Source organism: Diprion similis, chromosome 6 (assembly GCF_021155765.1).
Source record: "Diprion similis isolate iyDipSimi1 chromosome 6, iyDipSimi1.1, whole genome shotgun sequence".
NCBI lineage: Eukaryota > Metazoa > Arthropoda > Insecta > Hymenoptera > Diprionidae > Diprion > Diprion similis.
In genome coordinates this window covers 7,605,419-7,617,811 of record NC_060110.1, presented here as the reverse complement: position 1 = coordinate 7,617,811, position 12,393 = coordinate 7,605,419, and the positions used below count along the sequence as shown (strand labels likewise).

Genomic DNA, 12,393 nt, shown 5'->3' with positions numbered 1-12,393 from the left:
GTTGACGAAGTCGAATCGATAAGGAAGCGAATGCACCAAAGTGCAGGATAATGAGCAGTTTCAGAATTCATTCATTTCACAATTTCCCGACTAGTTTTTAATATACAGCAACCCTGAGAATCTGTAAAGATCTATATCAGCAAAAATTGTGCTGATAAATTTCTGAACATTAATTTGATGAGGCTGGAGTTTCAACGTTGATGTGCGGATTTATTTTGACAATTACCGTGGCAATTTTTTTCCAAAACACCATTGTTCACAAATAAAATTACTAATTCATTATTCTGTGCTACCTTTTCAGGAAACTGTTGAAGTAGGTAAAATGTGAAAAAGTATGGAAATGATTTTTTGTGCAAATTCTATTAACCAAGTAATTATTCTCGGCCATATTAGATTGCCTATTTTCATCAAATTTTTAGTCTTTACTCAAATTCATCAGCTCTCTGAATTTTCGATGTCTCATATTGAACTCGCCATTTTGAATGTAATCAGCGACGTAAAAAATGTCTGGAAATCAAGTTTTCTGAAAATTAATAGCCAAACTCGTAATTCACAGTCTTGTGGGTAAGTGCACATATTACGATTTTCATCTTAAAACGATCATAATTACCGGCTCAAAATGGATTTAGAAATCGATCAGTCCGAAGATCAATTGTTTCTTACACATCCTAATTATACCACAAAAATATATATTTGAATACGACTGCAGTTTGATTTTAAGACGCAACCTACCTGTTCTGTCTGAAAGTGAGTAATTATATTGATAAGGAACGGCGCATTTTACCTTGTGATAGAAAAAATTACTGAATAATCAATAATTGATATTTATAGTTTATCTGTTTTTTTTATAACTTTATACAATAGCCACCGGAGATGCTTTAAAAAAAAAAAGAAAAGTTTATTCAAAATCACGAATAAAAATAAAAATTAACTGATTACAGATCTATAAATGTGTTGAAATAATTTTCTTTATATTTCAAGCATAATATCCTTAACAGTGAGTTTCTTTTTTTGTTACGTATAAAATATTTTTCTACTAAGCAACGAAAGCCGCTAATTTCATAATTTGGACCCAAGGCTTGAAAAGAAAAGTGGAAACCCTCATAATGATAAAGTAGAAAATCCGCCTGACCACAGAGACGATGTTGCACGATCTCGAATCCACGATCAATCATCGCAACGGAGTAATTAAACGCAGGGATTGTCACTCCGGGTCGGATCAGTCCCGGGCAAAACAAGCGATGGCAACTAATAGACACGAAGACGAGTTGAAACCTACGTCATGAAAGCACCCGGAGTTTCCCTAACTCGGACTAGGACTAATCCAGGTCTGATGCCGAGAGCGGCGAACCGTATATATCCCACCCTAAAGTGGAGGCTCGGGTCATCGTCCACTGCTTCGAACTTTGTTAGCAATTGAATAATACGACGGTTATCCGCAAAGATATCCTGCGATAATCACGCGGCAAGATGAACGATTCTACTCGATCACCGCTAAGCGCGACAGTTGGGAAGTGAAAATAAAAAAGGGACATTTATCTTCCTTGAGGCCTTTCAAATTTCATCGATCCGAGTCTGATGCTGCAGTAATTGATTTGACCAAGATTGTATTTCCACATCGGCTGCTTTTAATCGGCATCGTTTTACTACCAGTTCTCTGAATAAGAGCTCGGAAAGAATCTGACCATAAACATGGACGCGATCTTCTTCTTGCTGCACCCCAAAAGCTGCGGAAAATCCACTGATCGATACGTATGGCCTCTGGTTCAACGGTTGATATCGTCGAGCACTTCCCGTAGAGAAGGTAGGGAAGGTAGAGAAGGTAGGGAAGGCGTGGGTTACGGGAGGTAAGAATTACGTGCATGAACCCGCTGTTCATCCTCTGGGAAAACACGTGCGGAAACACTTGTTATAGTCCTGGTAGAGTGCGGTGCAGCGGCGAGTTATCCTCCTCTCAATATCCAGCTTCCATGCTTCATGGACCATCGCTGGGTATATACGACGTCGTCGCGATCCTCCTGTACTCGAACTTTCGCAGGGAAAATTGTCTACAGTCAGTAGCGTATGGTTTTCACGCTAGCAAATAGACAGTAGCTATAGCAACAGAGTGTATTGTGAAGTGACAACTCTGGTCGAGTTGTTATTGTGTATGTGGGTTTAATTTCTTCAATTATAATTATCACGTGCTTCGTTTAGCCCGATGGAATTATGTAGGATAATTAACCACGGTTTGAGAAGTGCAAACATAAACGCTACAAGCTATTTGCGTCCGAGCTTCACCATCACTGGCAAGGAAAGGCATGGAGGTATCCTCCCACGATTTCGTTCATTTTGGGATACGTTATTGTTCATGGAAATCTGTGCGACACGTATTTTTTTCTCATCTGAGGATAAATGGTTCGAAGGGGTGAAATCAACCCCCGAAGTTGGGCATTTCCAGGGGTAGTTTCGCAGTTTTGTATGCTTCAAGTTGAGATATTTGAATGAAACGAATTGGAGGATGATTCTCATGGTGATCAAAGAAAGACACGTTTTGTCCGGTTACGATGAGGTTAAATGGTGAGAAATTATAGTGGTTGAAAGTTACAAATCAATTATAATTAAAAAAACTATTGCTCGTGTTTGAATGCAATTAATTGCATTTGAAAGAGCAGAAGAAAGTAGCGGGTTTTTGTATTTTTACTTAAAATGTTATCCAAGTGAACAAGCTCTTTAGTTGTTGCTTAAAAAGAACTTTGAAATATAAAATAAGATGAACTGAAGCAAAATAGTGACAATTTAATGAGAACTTGGTAGCACCTGTGCAGTAGGGGTAATTCATCCCCTATGTGACTTTGATTCAGTGATACCGTCGATACGAGAAATTCTCGATGATACTCGAGACGAGCCAAGAAGTTTCTCGTCTCGAAAATCGAGATTCTCGTCTCGTCTTCGAGAAATCTCGTTACAGATTTCGAGTCTCATCTCGAGTCTCGTCGAGAATCTTGAGAATTTAGAGAATTTCCAGACAGACTTGGAATTAGATTTATTAGAAGCACTTTGAAACCTAGAGACAGAATTCTTCTTACAGTACGTGAATATTAGAGTGTTCCTTTAAAGGGTAGTTTTTCGATTTTTACCACATTCGCCCCCCAGATTATTCGCAAACAAACAAAAAAAAAAAAATCTCTGTATATATATACGTTCCATCCATTATTTTTCCACATGTGCAATATACGCCTAAATAACTCAGGTCAACAAAAAAAACTCCCTAGATATCTAAAAATCTGTACACCTTTCGCCCTGTTTCATGGGACTTATGTGATTATGTCGATGAAAACTTTTAATGAACATACTGAAAATCGATCCAATTCAACCAAGAGCCAATTTCCAAACGGATTTCGCACGGTCCTTTCGAAAAGGGTTGGAAGGTCGCACTACACGATCATGGTTCAAAGTCTACGTGTCATATAATATTTGTAACACGTCAAAAAGAGCGGGGCACAAGCACCAGGTGGGTGCGAGGCTGTTCAACGAACGATTACTGGCATGGCCCCGTTTGGCCTACAACCCGAGTCTCGGCACTCGAGTGGAGAAGTGGCAAGGCGACAGGGATAGGTCAACATGCCATTAAAGCGCAAAGTTGCCCCGATCCGCGATTCCACGGTATAGGTTATGTTCGTTCACACCTCTCGGTGTCCGGGGGTGACTTAAGTTCGCAGGATTGGCTGGTGCCGTTTCGAGTACAGCGTCTGAGTGCCCTACAGACCCCTTTCAGCTCTCTCTCTCTCACTCTTTGTCCGTCCCTCTCTGTTTCCAGTCTCTTTGTCCCGCGAAAATCGCTTTGTTCGCAGTGTTCCCGACGTTTCGCGAGCAGGGATGCAGGGTGTGTGACGTCGCTGAGTTGATTTTCGCTGAAGTCATGAAAACGATTGTCTTCCGCACAAACGGGCTCGGAAGGTGAGGAGGACGGAGGGAACGGGAAGGGGGAGGGGGAGGGAGGACGTTATGACGTGGCTTGTGCCAAGAAGGGTTCCGCCTGTCCATGCAGCATGCATTGCACGACACGCGTTACGGACTAGAAGGGAATATATTCTGAATCGAGGCCAGCCTCGAGGTGGAAACTGCAGTACAGCAGCCGGTTGACGATGATGATCAAACGCAACACACCGGCGCTGTGGCGTTGGAGAGCTGGTGAAGCAATCTTCTTAAGATTCATAAAGCACCTGGGTGAGAATAAATGAAGCGGAAGGATGATAAAACGGAAGAAAAAGAAAGATAAGAGGGAGAGAAAAAATAACAAACAGAGGGGGGTGAAATGGGAGGCGAAGGACCGACTCGCTTTCTCTCCGTCCTCCTCTGGGATGAGGACGTCTCTTAATCAATATATATTTTTCCCCCTGTACCCGGGAGGCTCGTTTTCTCCTTCATTTGCATCGCGTCTCTCGACTTACGCTCAGATCATTTACATCGGCTGTCAATGGACCGGCCTGCTAAAGTTCTATCGAGCCCCACGGACAGACAGACGGATCGGAAAATAAATCTTCATCTCTCTTTCTTCGCGAAATATGCTGCTGGATATTGATGTCGGCGTGTAAATTGGAAGAGTACGCGAGTTGGGGAGGAGATTTTTTGTTATCTGGTTAATTATTTATTTGATATAATCATTTATTCATGCTAGATTGGTTACAGCTGTGGTTTTGCCAGTGTGCTTAGTGTCTTTAGGTTTAGGTATTTGTTAATTCGTACGTGCATGTCTTTCGAGGTGACATTTATGGCAGATGGTAGTATATTTGGAAATTCAATTAACCCATTCGCTTTTTGGTACACTGGAGTGAAGAATCTTTATTTTTGTTTTTTACGATTTTTTCGAGATATACTGCATATTAATTAATTGTCCAGTATATAAAATAGGGATAAAAATTTCTGACAAATCAATTGTCGTTGTTTATTTTCCATCATTATTCTCATATTGCGATAAAAACGAAAATTTTGTAAAGATGTCCAAAAGATTTCATGATCGTCAAAAAAGTTTTTCTGTACTCAAATAAAGGCATTTTGAGTCAATATTTTCATTTTAAAGTGAACGGGTTAATTCTATCTCAAAGAATGTAAAAGTTACAGATTTTCGAAAATCTTGATCGTTTTCTGTTTTCAAATCGGATGAGAAGTAGGTTTTACAAAGTTACCTGCAGAACATCAGATTTTTAAGTGTCAGTTGTACTGGTAAATCATACGGAGAACGATTATATCTCAATAGACCATTTTGCAGTCATTTTAAACATGAATTGTAAAACCCGGCTTTCTGTGAGCTCGTAAAAAAAAAAATCAAAATTTTCACCGCTGAAATGATTCGGTTTAATATTGTTCTTCTTTTTTTTGCCCGTAAAAAAGAACCACCAAACCGTCTATCGTATAAACGGTGGATTTAATTTCGAGAGATTCTCTTGTTCTCGCAGCAAGTTGTCAATGAAGGAATTATGGGAACGAGTTTATTCAAATTTTCTTTTATTCAACGATTGAAATTCGAACGTACTTACTGCCTCTCTGCGATATTTTTCTATACTCACTTCAACCTTTCTGTTCATAATACCTTCTGGGGGAAATTCCTCCTCAGAACAAATCGAGATATCAATAAAATCTCGATTTAATTGCGGCCACAGGCCTTGCTTTCAAGACTCGTAACATTGCGATGGTCGTTTTTCCTTTTTTTTTTTTTTCTACGCAGGTCTAAAATATTCAATGTTATTACGGCATGAAATTCACTTGTAATGAGGTTTTATCAGCCATTTTATTTATTTCCATCGTTAACCGAGTTACCCAAATGACCCAAAACTCACTAATCGCAAGTACAATGAAAAAGATTACAATTGAGTGGAAGAAAATGAAACAACAGAATGAAGTAAACGAGCGAGAATTAATGTGGTGATAAAATTTTATAATAACTGTATTATGTATCCGTCCGCTGAATTTATCTTCCATTTAATACTGAAGTAATGTACCTGTCATCGCGGCTAGTTGCACAACGTGCAGTATTATACGAAGTAAAAATATGCGGCTGTCGTTTAGGACGGGAACTTGAGGCAGCTGCCACGGCAGCATCTGGCCAGTGGCAAAAAAAAAAGGAAAAAAAAAGGAGAAAAATGAAATTCACGAGGTACTCGCATGGTGGTGTGGAAAATTGGTTTGATCCGTTGCAACAGGCCGCTCTATCCGTCAGTAACAAAAAAAAAGCTATTTTTTACTGCATTCACGTATACGTCAAATGAATTTTGAACGAATCAGGTAGAGCGAGTGGAATCACCGAGTAAAACAAAAAACTTATTTCAATTATTCATTGTAACTAGTTTCGAAGTACTCAAGATATGATTTTGACTCCGAGTGAAAATCGGCGAATTTCAACAAGGTTTTCAGTAATTGCCATTTTTCAGTAGAAGCAAAGAACTACGAGTAAAAACTTTGCACGAGTTGCATGCTTATGGAAGTTACCCGTTATTCTCTGCTCTGTGACGGCCAATTTTCTCAACTACAGAAATTTTACTTTTCAAGCTTACTGATTCGAACTTTTCAAAACCAAATATGGTCCTTATTTGAAAATGTGATTTTTTTGTAGTTGTGTCACCCTCATCACCGGGGTGCGATATATAACGTAAAATTTTTACGACAATGCATAAATAGAGTCAAATTTTACGGTTGGTGGGTTGAAATTTGCGGCCGAATGTCAATTCGAATAATTTATAATTACACGTTTTTCTGTAATATATTTATTACACACTGAAAAACAATGTACTCAAAACAACTGAAAAAGTTTAAAAATTGTGTCTCATGAGGAGGACAAAGGATATTGTTTTTTAAGTATCGCTGAATCACGTTTGATTTTATACATTTTATTACCTACACTTTACGTTCATATTTCGTTGGAAAATAAGTTTAATGAGTTTTTTATGTAGGCATCGGCAGCATTATTTCCTGTCCCATGATGTGTAATTTATATTCGCGCGTTACACGGCCATCCGCGATGACGTAAAAAGAATAATTCACACCGTCACGTTTCGAATGAAGTTTCAAAAGTCATGCCATCATGATTCTGATCGAATATACATATATACATATGAAATTTTTTTATTTCATCAACGATTGTTTCTATGTTAATACGACTCCTGAAAATCGTCCAGAAATATATTCAAATTTGCCAAGTCACTGATATTTACCCTACAAATTTTCAACCCTATCTCAGAGAATAAAAAAACAAATGGATTCTTATCAAGCAAAAAAAAAAACATATTGCGTTTTCGAAATGAAACATTCTCATACAAGATTCAGAGTGGATGGATGTTTTTTCAATCTTTTTTCGATAAACGATAAAGCTCGAAATATAAAAAAATGATTTGCAAAATAAAGGTTATCGTCCTTCCGCTCCGAATCTTGTCTGAACAAGTTTTTTTTTTTTTTGTTTCAGGATAATAGATTAGAGTGTGTTTGAAATGTGCTTAAAAGTTCATCGTCTTAAGAGAAGTGATCGAAAAAGTTAGAAAATAAGTTTTTAATAAAAATTAAAAATCAAAGGTTTTTTTAAAGGGGTTTGGCTAACATTGGAAAAATCCTTAATGAAATTAATAAATGTCACGAAGATCGTTTACAAAGTTAACGAGGAAAGCCCCATTCCGCTAAAATTTCATTATTCGAGATTATACACTCATACTGATGTCTCAGATAATAATAATTCCGAGCTATTATTTCTTATGACGGAAAATTACTCTTTCTTTGTTTACGCGATTATGCTCATTTTTAATCAGTTGAATCGAATCCTATATTGCTAAACCCCACGGTTGGTGAAAATATGAAAGAAATAATATGGTCAAAACGAATCGGTAGAAAAATAGAATTTTGGATCGAGCGTGAAATATTTTCGAGAAGATTTGTCTTCGAAGCAAAATAGATTTTGTTTCTTAAAGATACTAGTAAAGAATTATCGTCATTCAATCGAACACAGTATTTTTTTGATTATCTCACGATCGTTGTTAAATTACAAGATTCAAAAAAACCGCAACAATTCCCGTTTTAACCGGTATTTTTCATTTTTAGTCATATCTGTGAACGACAGGTGACTATGAAATCAATAAAACGTCAAACTACACCGAAGCGACGCGATGCACTAGACTCCTCGTCATCAATTATATTCCGGTGATCCACGGCTGTCAATCACCAGGAATACATTGACAGAATTTGAATAATGGTTTAAGAATCTGAAAACAACCATTAAGAGCATATCGCGCGTCGGGGTGAGTTGATCAAGCATCGATGTATTTCATCAATTGTATTACAGATATTCGTGCAACGAGTATTTATCAAATTGTTGTATCTGTCAGATACGAATATCAGTTTAAAAATACGAGAGTAAAAAATACTACGAGTTCCTACAAATTTGAGATAAGACTTTTAAAATTTTCCAACAACACGTCGATACGGATTACGAACAAAAAATGGCAATATTGAATTAATCATGAGAATCATACTGAGAAAAAAGGAAATATCTGTTTCAGTGATTTTATAGAAAATAAATTTTTCCGAATACAGTTAGCTATCTTAGAATAATACTGAAGTAATAGGATACATTTTGAACTATTGTTAAAGCAATTTTTAATAAAATGTCAATATTTAAGTCTTTTGCCATACGGTTCCAGTATTTTGAATATCTGAATTTTTTACGAGATTTCCATATTTCATTCCATGGATACTCAACGTTCCTACGATTGTTTCGTAACAACATTAATGAATAGAATTCTTTTTTTCTCTCGATAAAGCCCAGCTTTCTTTGAATACGTAGCTCGACTTTTAATCCTGTCTGGCTGGCTGTGAGCCTCGCAATTTGATCCCAGACGTCGATAACCGCCACCTCTGTACGAGCCTTCGTAAAAAGTGCACCGCTAATTATGCTCACCGGCTAACGAACACGTTATCGCTACTCGCCCCAGCTTGTTTCGTCAGAAAAATAAACAGGGGCAGAAAATTAGCCGTGCAAACATTCGCTCCGTTAAGCTCCGCCTATTACAGACACATTTTTCGTCACCATCTACTTCCGGACTCCAACAAATCTATTTTGTAAGTGGACCTTGTCACGCTCACTGATAATTTGATCGTTTGAAAATTTGACTTAAAATTATTTTGATAAATTTAAACTGCAGTTGTAATATTGTTTAGTAATATAGATTTGCGGATTGCCGGTATTCGTGAGAAAAATAATTCTGTTCTTTGTTACATTTTCCCTACCTACGTTAACTTGCATGACAAAAACCCTTCGCTTTATATGATTACCGAGATTAGATGCTGTTAATTTGTGGGGTTAATAGCTGAAGTTAATTTGAGCCATGCAGAGGGTAGATAACAGCTCTTGGAGACTATTTAAAGTGAGACCTGCACGATGGTGGAAAAATATGATACTGGGATATGAATAACACCCGCGAAGCGAGTGATTAAAAGTACACGCAAAACCAGTTCACGAGTATTTCACACGAGCCTTCAACCCACCCTTTGGCCTTCCCCTATAAAAAAAAATCACTCACGTTACTGTCTGTACTCAGGGACAAAGATTTTTATCTTTGCCGGTTGAAGTTCAAATTAAAATGCAAGCACCGATCGTGTCGTGTTTCAGAGTTAGGAAGTTTGAAATGTGGAGATGGGAAGCTTTGGAGACAATTTTGGAATACGAAATCAGAAAAATGTTAACTTCGAATATCCAAATTGTCTCACCGTGAGATAATTTTGAAGTGAATATACTATCCAGCGAGCGTTGTATTCAAGAGTTTAATAATGCTTTAAGACTAGGTATTTTGTGCACCAAATTTAATTAGTAAACTGTATGCAAAATTTCAATTGGATATACAATTTTGATAATATTTTGAAACAAGTAGTAATTCATCAAATTTGTCAAATCGAAATCGCAATTTTATATTTAAAAGTATATTTAATTTAATCAAAAAATTTTTCTTCTCTCCATTTCACAATTCGAAAAAATTATCCGGTTGAATGAGGTAATTGGAAAATTAATTAAGCTGTCATTTAAAACGAGAAATAGTCCCTCCTGGAGAGAATTTTCTCAAAATTTATTTGTTGAAACAAAAGAAGAAGTTTTCTATCAGCGTGCAAACTGCTAGCGCTGTTCATCCATCGCAGAATTCGATTCACGAAATGATGTACATTTTTTCTTGAACACGGTACATGCGACGCGTTCAGAGCGAATATTGGAGCGCAATTTTCGGTCTTCCGTTTTTATTTCTATACAGTTTTCGGTTCCATTCGTTGAAATTTCACCGCGGTGGTGAATATCCCCCTCCCCCCCCCCCCCCCCTCCCTCGACGACCACAGTCCGCACTTTTGCAGTGGCGCTAACGAACCGTGATTTTAAAACAAACGCGTATTAATTGCCAATCGGCTGGCTAAACTGCAGGCCAAACTCGGTAGGGCAATTCATAATCAATTTCCGTGTATCGAAGTACGCAGAACGCGCGTTTCAGAAAGTTAAAAATGGGGCGGGGGTTGAAATTCCGAATTTGAAAAGTTCCGAAAGCGCCAAAATCCGAATTTTTTGGTGGTGAAACTTAACAAAATCAAACTCTGACAAAATGTCAAAGTTTCGAATGGTCAGAAGCCGGACGCTCAATTTTCCGAAGGTGTTGAGTTCCGAAAGGGCAAAATACCGAAAGGACGTAACTTCGAGAAGTCAAAGTTCCGAAAGTGCGAAAATGAGAAAATTTCAAATTCTGATACATTGAAATTTCAAATGATCGAAGATTTTCAGTTCTGCGAATTTCTGGCTTGATAAAATTTCTCCACTTTGATCTTTCTTTGTTTTGGATTTTCGATATTTTTACGTTCGGAAGCCTGTTCATTTTGATTTTCGGTTTTTCCAATTTTTTACACCCACTCGTCGAGTAAACAACGCTGTGAGAGTATATTTTAAGTTTGGAAAGTTTGGAAACTTTGTTTAATCGGAAGCTTACTTTTCGGAATCTTGCGTTTCCAAACTTTGAGCCGTCGGGTTTTCGTTCATTCGAAACTTTGTTGCTTCCTATAAGTTTGATTTCTTCCTTTCAAGTTACGCCACCAAATAATTCGGAATTAGGCGCTTTTCAAATTTCCAACTTCAATCTCACCCCTCAAAAATAGAAAAAAAGAAATAGAAAATAATTTCAAATGAAGAAGAAGAAGGTAATTTTTTCATCTGTTTTTCTATCTCTATGTCTCGCCTCGCCGATAACAAATGTTCACAATAACTGCACAGTTGAAGGGAGAATTAAAGGACTCGCAAGTTACTCTCGTTTCAATCTCCTTGTTGGTTGTATACATCAGCTCCCAAGCTTATTTCATATTCGTATAATAATACGTTCTGCACATATTGCGATGCTTAGTATACATACAAACAATATTAAAGGAAGGTAAAGTTGCGTGCATGAGAGGATTGCTCGGCCTTGTGTACCTTGACGATTGGAAAAAAGCTTCTCTTAACGAGAGAACTTCGCAGGCAAACTTGGAATGATAGAAAATGAAATAAAAAATAATGTACCTTACGTATCTACTGTTGGATAAGATTTTACCTTAACAGGGCAAGGAGTATACGGAATCTTAGAGAGAATATGTAAGGAGAATTTTTAAAAGGTAAAAGCGATATTCTCACAATGGACACCGTGTTTCAAATTTATGGATTTTATTTGATCTGTATCGCGAAATAAAATGAATTTCACGGTAATTCTACGTTTGATGTTCCAATTATCTTTTCACAATTACAGTGGATAAAAGAACACGTTTCGCAATTTCGCGGAAGACGGAATAAATGCTACGGCATTTGTTAATACTTTCACGTTACAAATAGTAAAATAGATCCGGAAAATTGATATATTTTTTTACCCTTGGTTGTAATCCTTAATCGAATTAAATGAATACGAGAGAGCAATAAGTAATCGAAAGTCTGACAGCAGCGAATAAGCTGACTAAGTCGCATAGACACGAAAAAATCGATGAAACAAAAATGAAAAATTATTAGTTATTATATCTCTATGACAGATTGTAGTAATCGAGAAAAAAATTCGACGTTTCAGTTATTCTTAAACAAATTTCAGTGAGTTCTTCCTGCCATGAATGACAAATCGAACAACTTCACTGACGTGCTTAAAAGCTTGCATTCGTTGTTTCTAAGTCGCTTTGATCATTTTTGCGAACGGCAATTTTTAAGAATTAATAAACAGTAGAAGAACGTCCAGAATAATTGTTTCAGATGTTTAAAATATAGTCGAGGAGGTTGTTTGGCCAAAAGTCGATCCATCTTATTCATTTCATTACAAGACGGTCGAACGTTTAGTATCCATTTGACAAATTATTAAATTTGCAAGCTAAGAAGATCGTCTTCAAAAATCAAAA

The 12,393-nt window shown here is 37.2% G+C and overlaps 1 protein-coding gene across 3 annotated transcripts in view; it reads right to left on the bottom strand.

The window, feature by feature from the left end:
• LOC124407177 (limbic system-associated membrane protein-like) overlaps positions 1–12,393 on the bottom strand; it is a 182,238-nt gene that overhangs the window by 66,805 nt on the left and 103,040 nt on the right. The gene's annotated exons all lie outside the window — the stretch shown is intronic.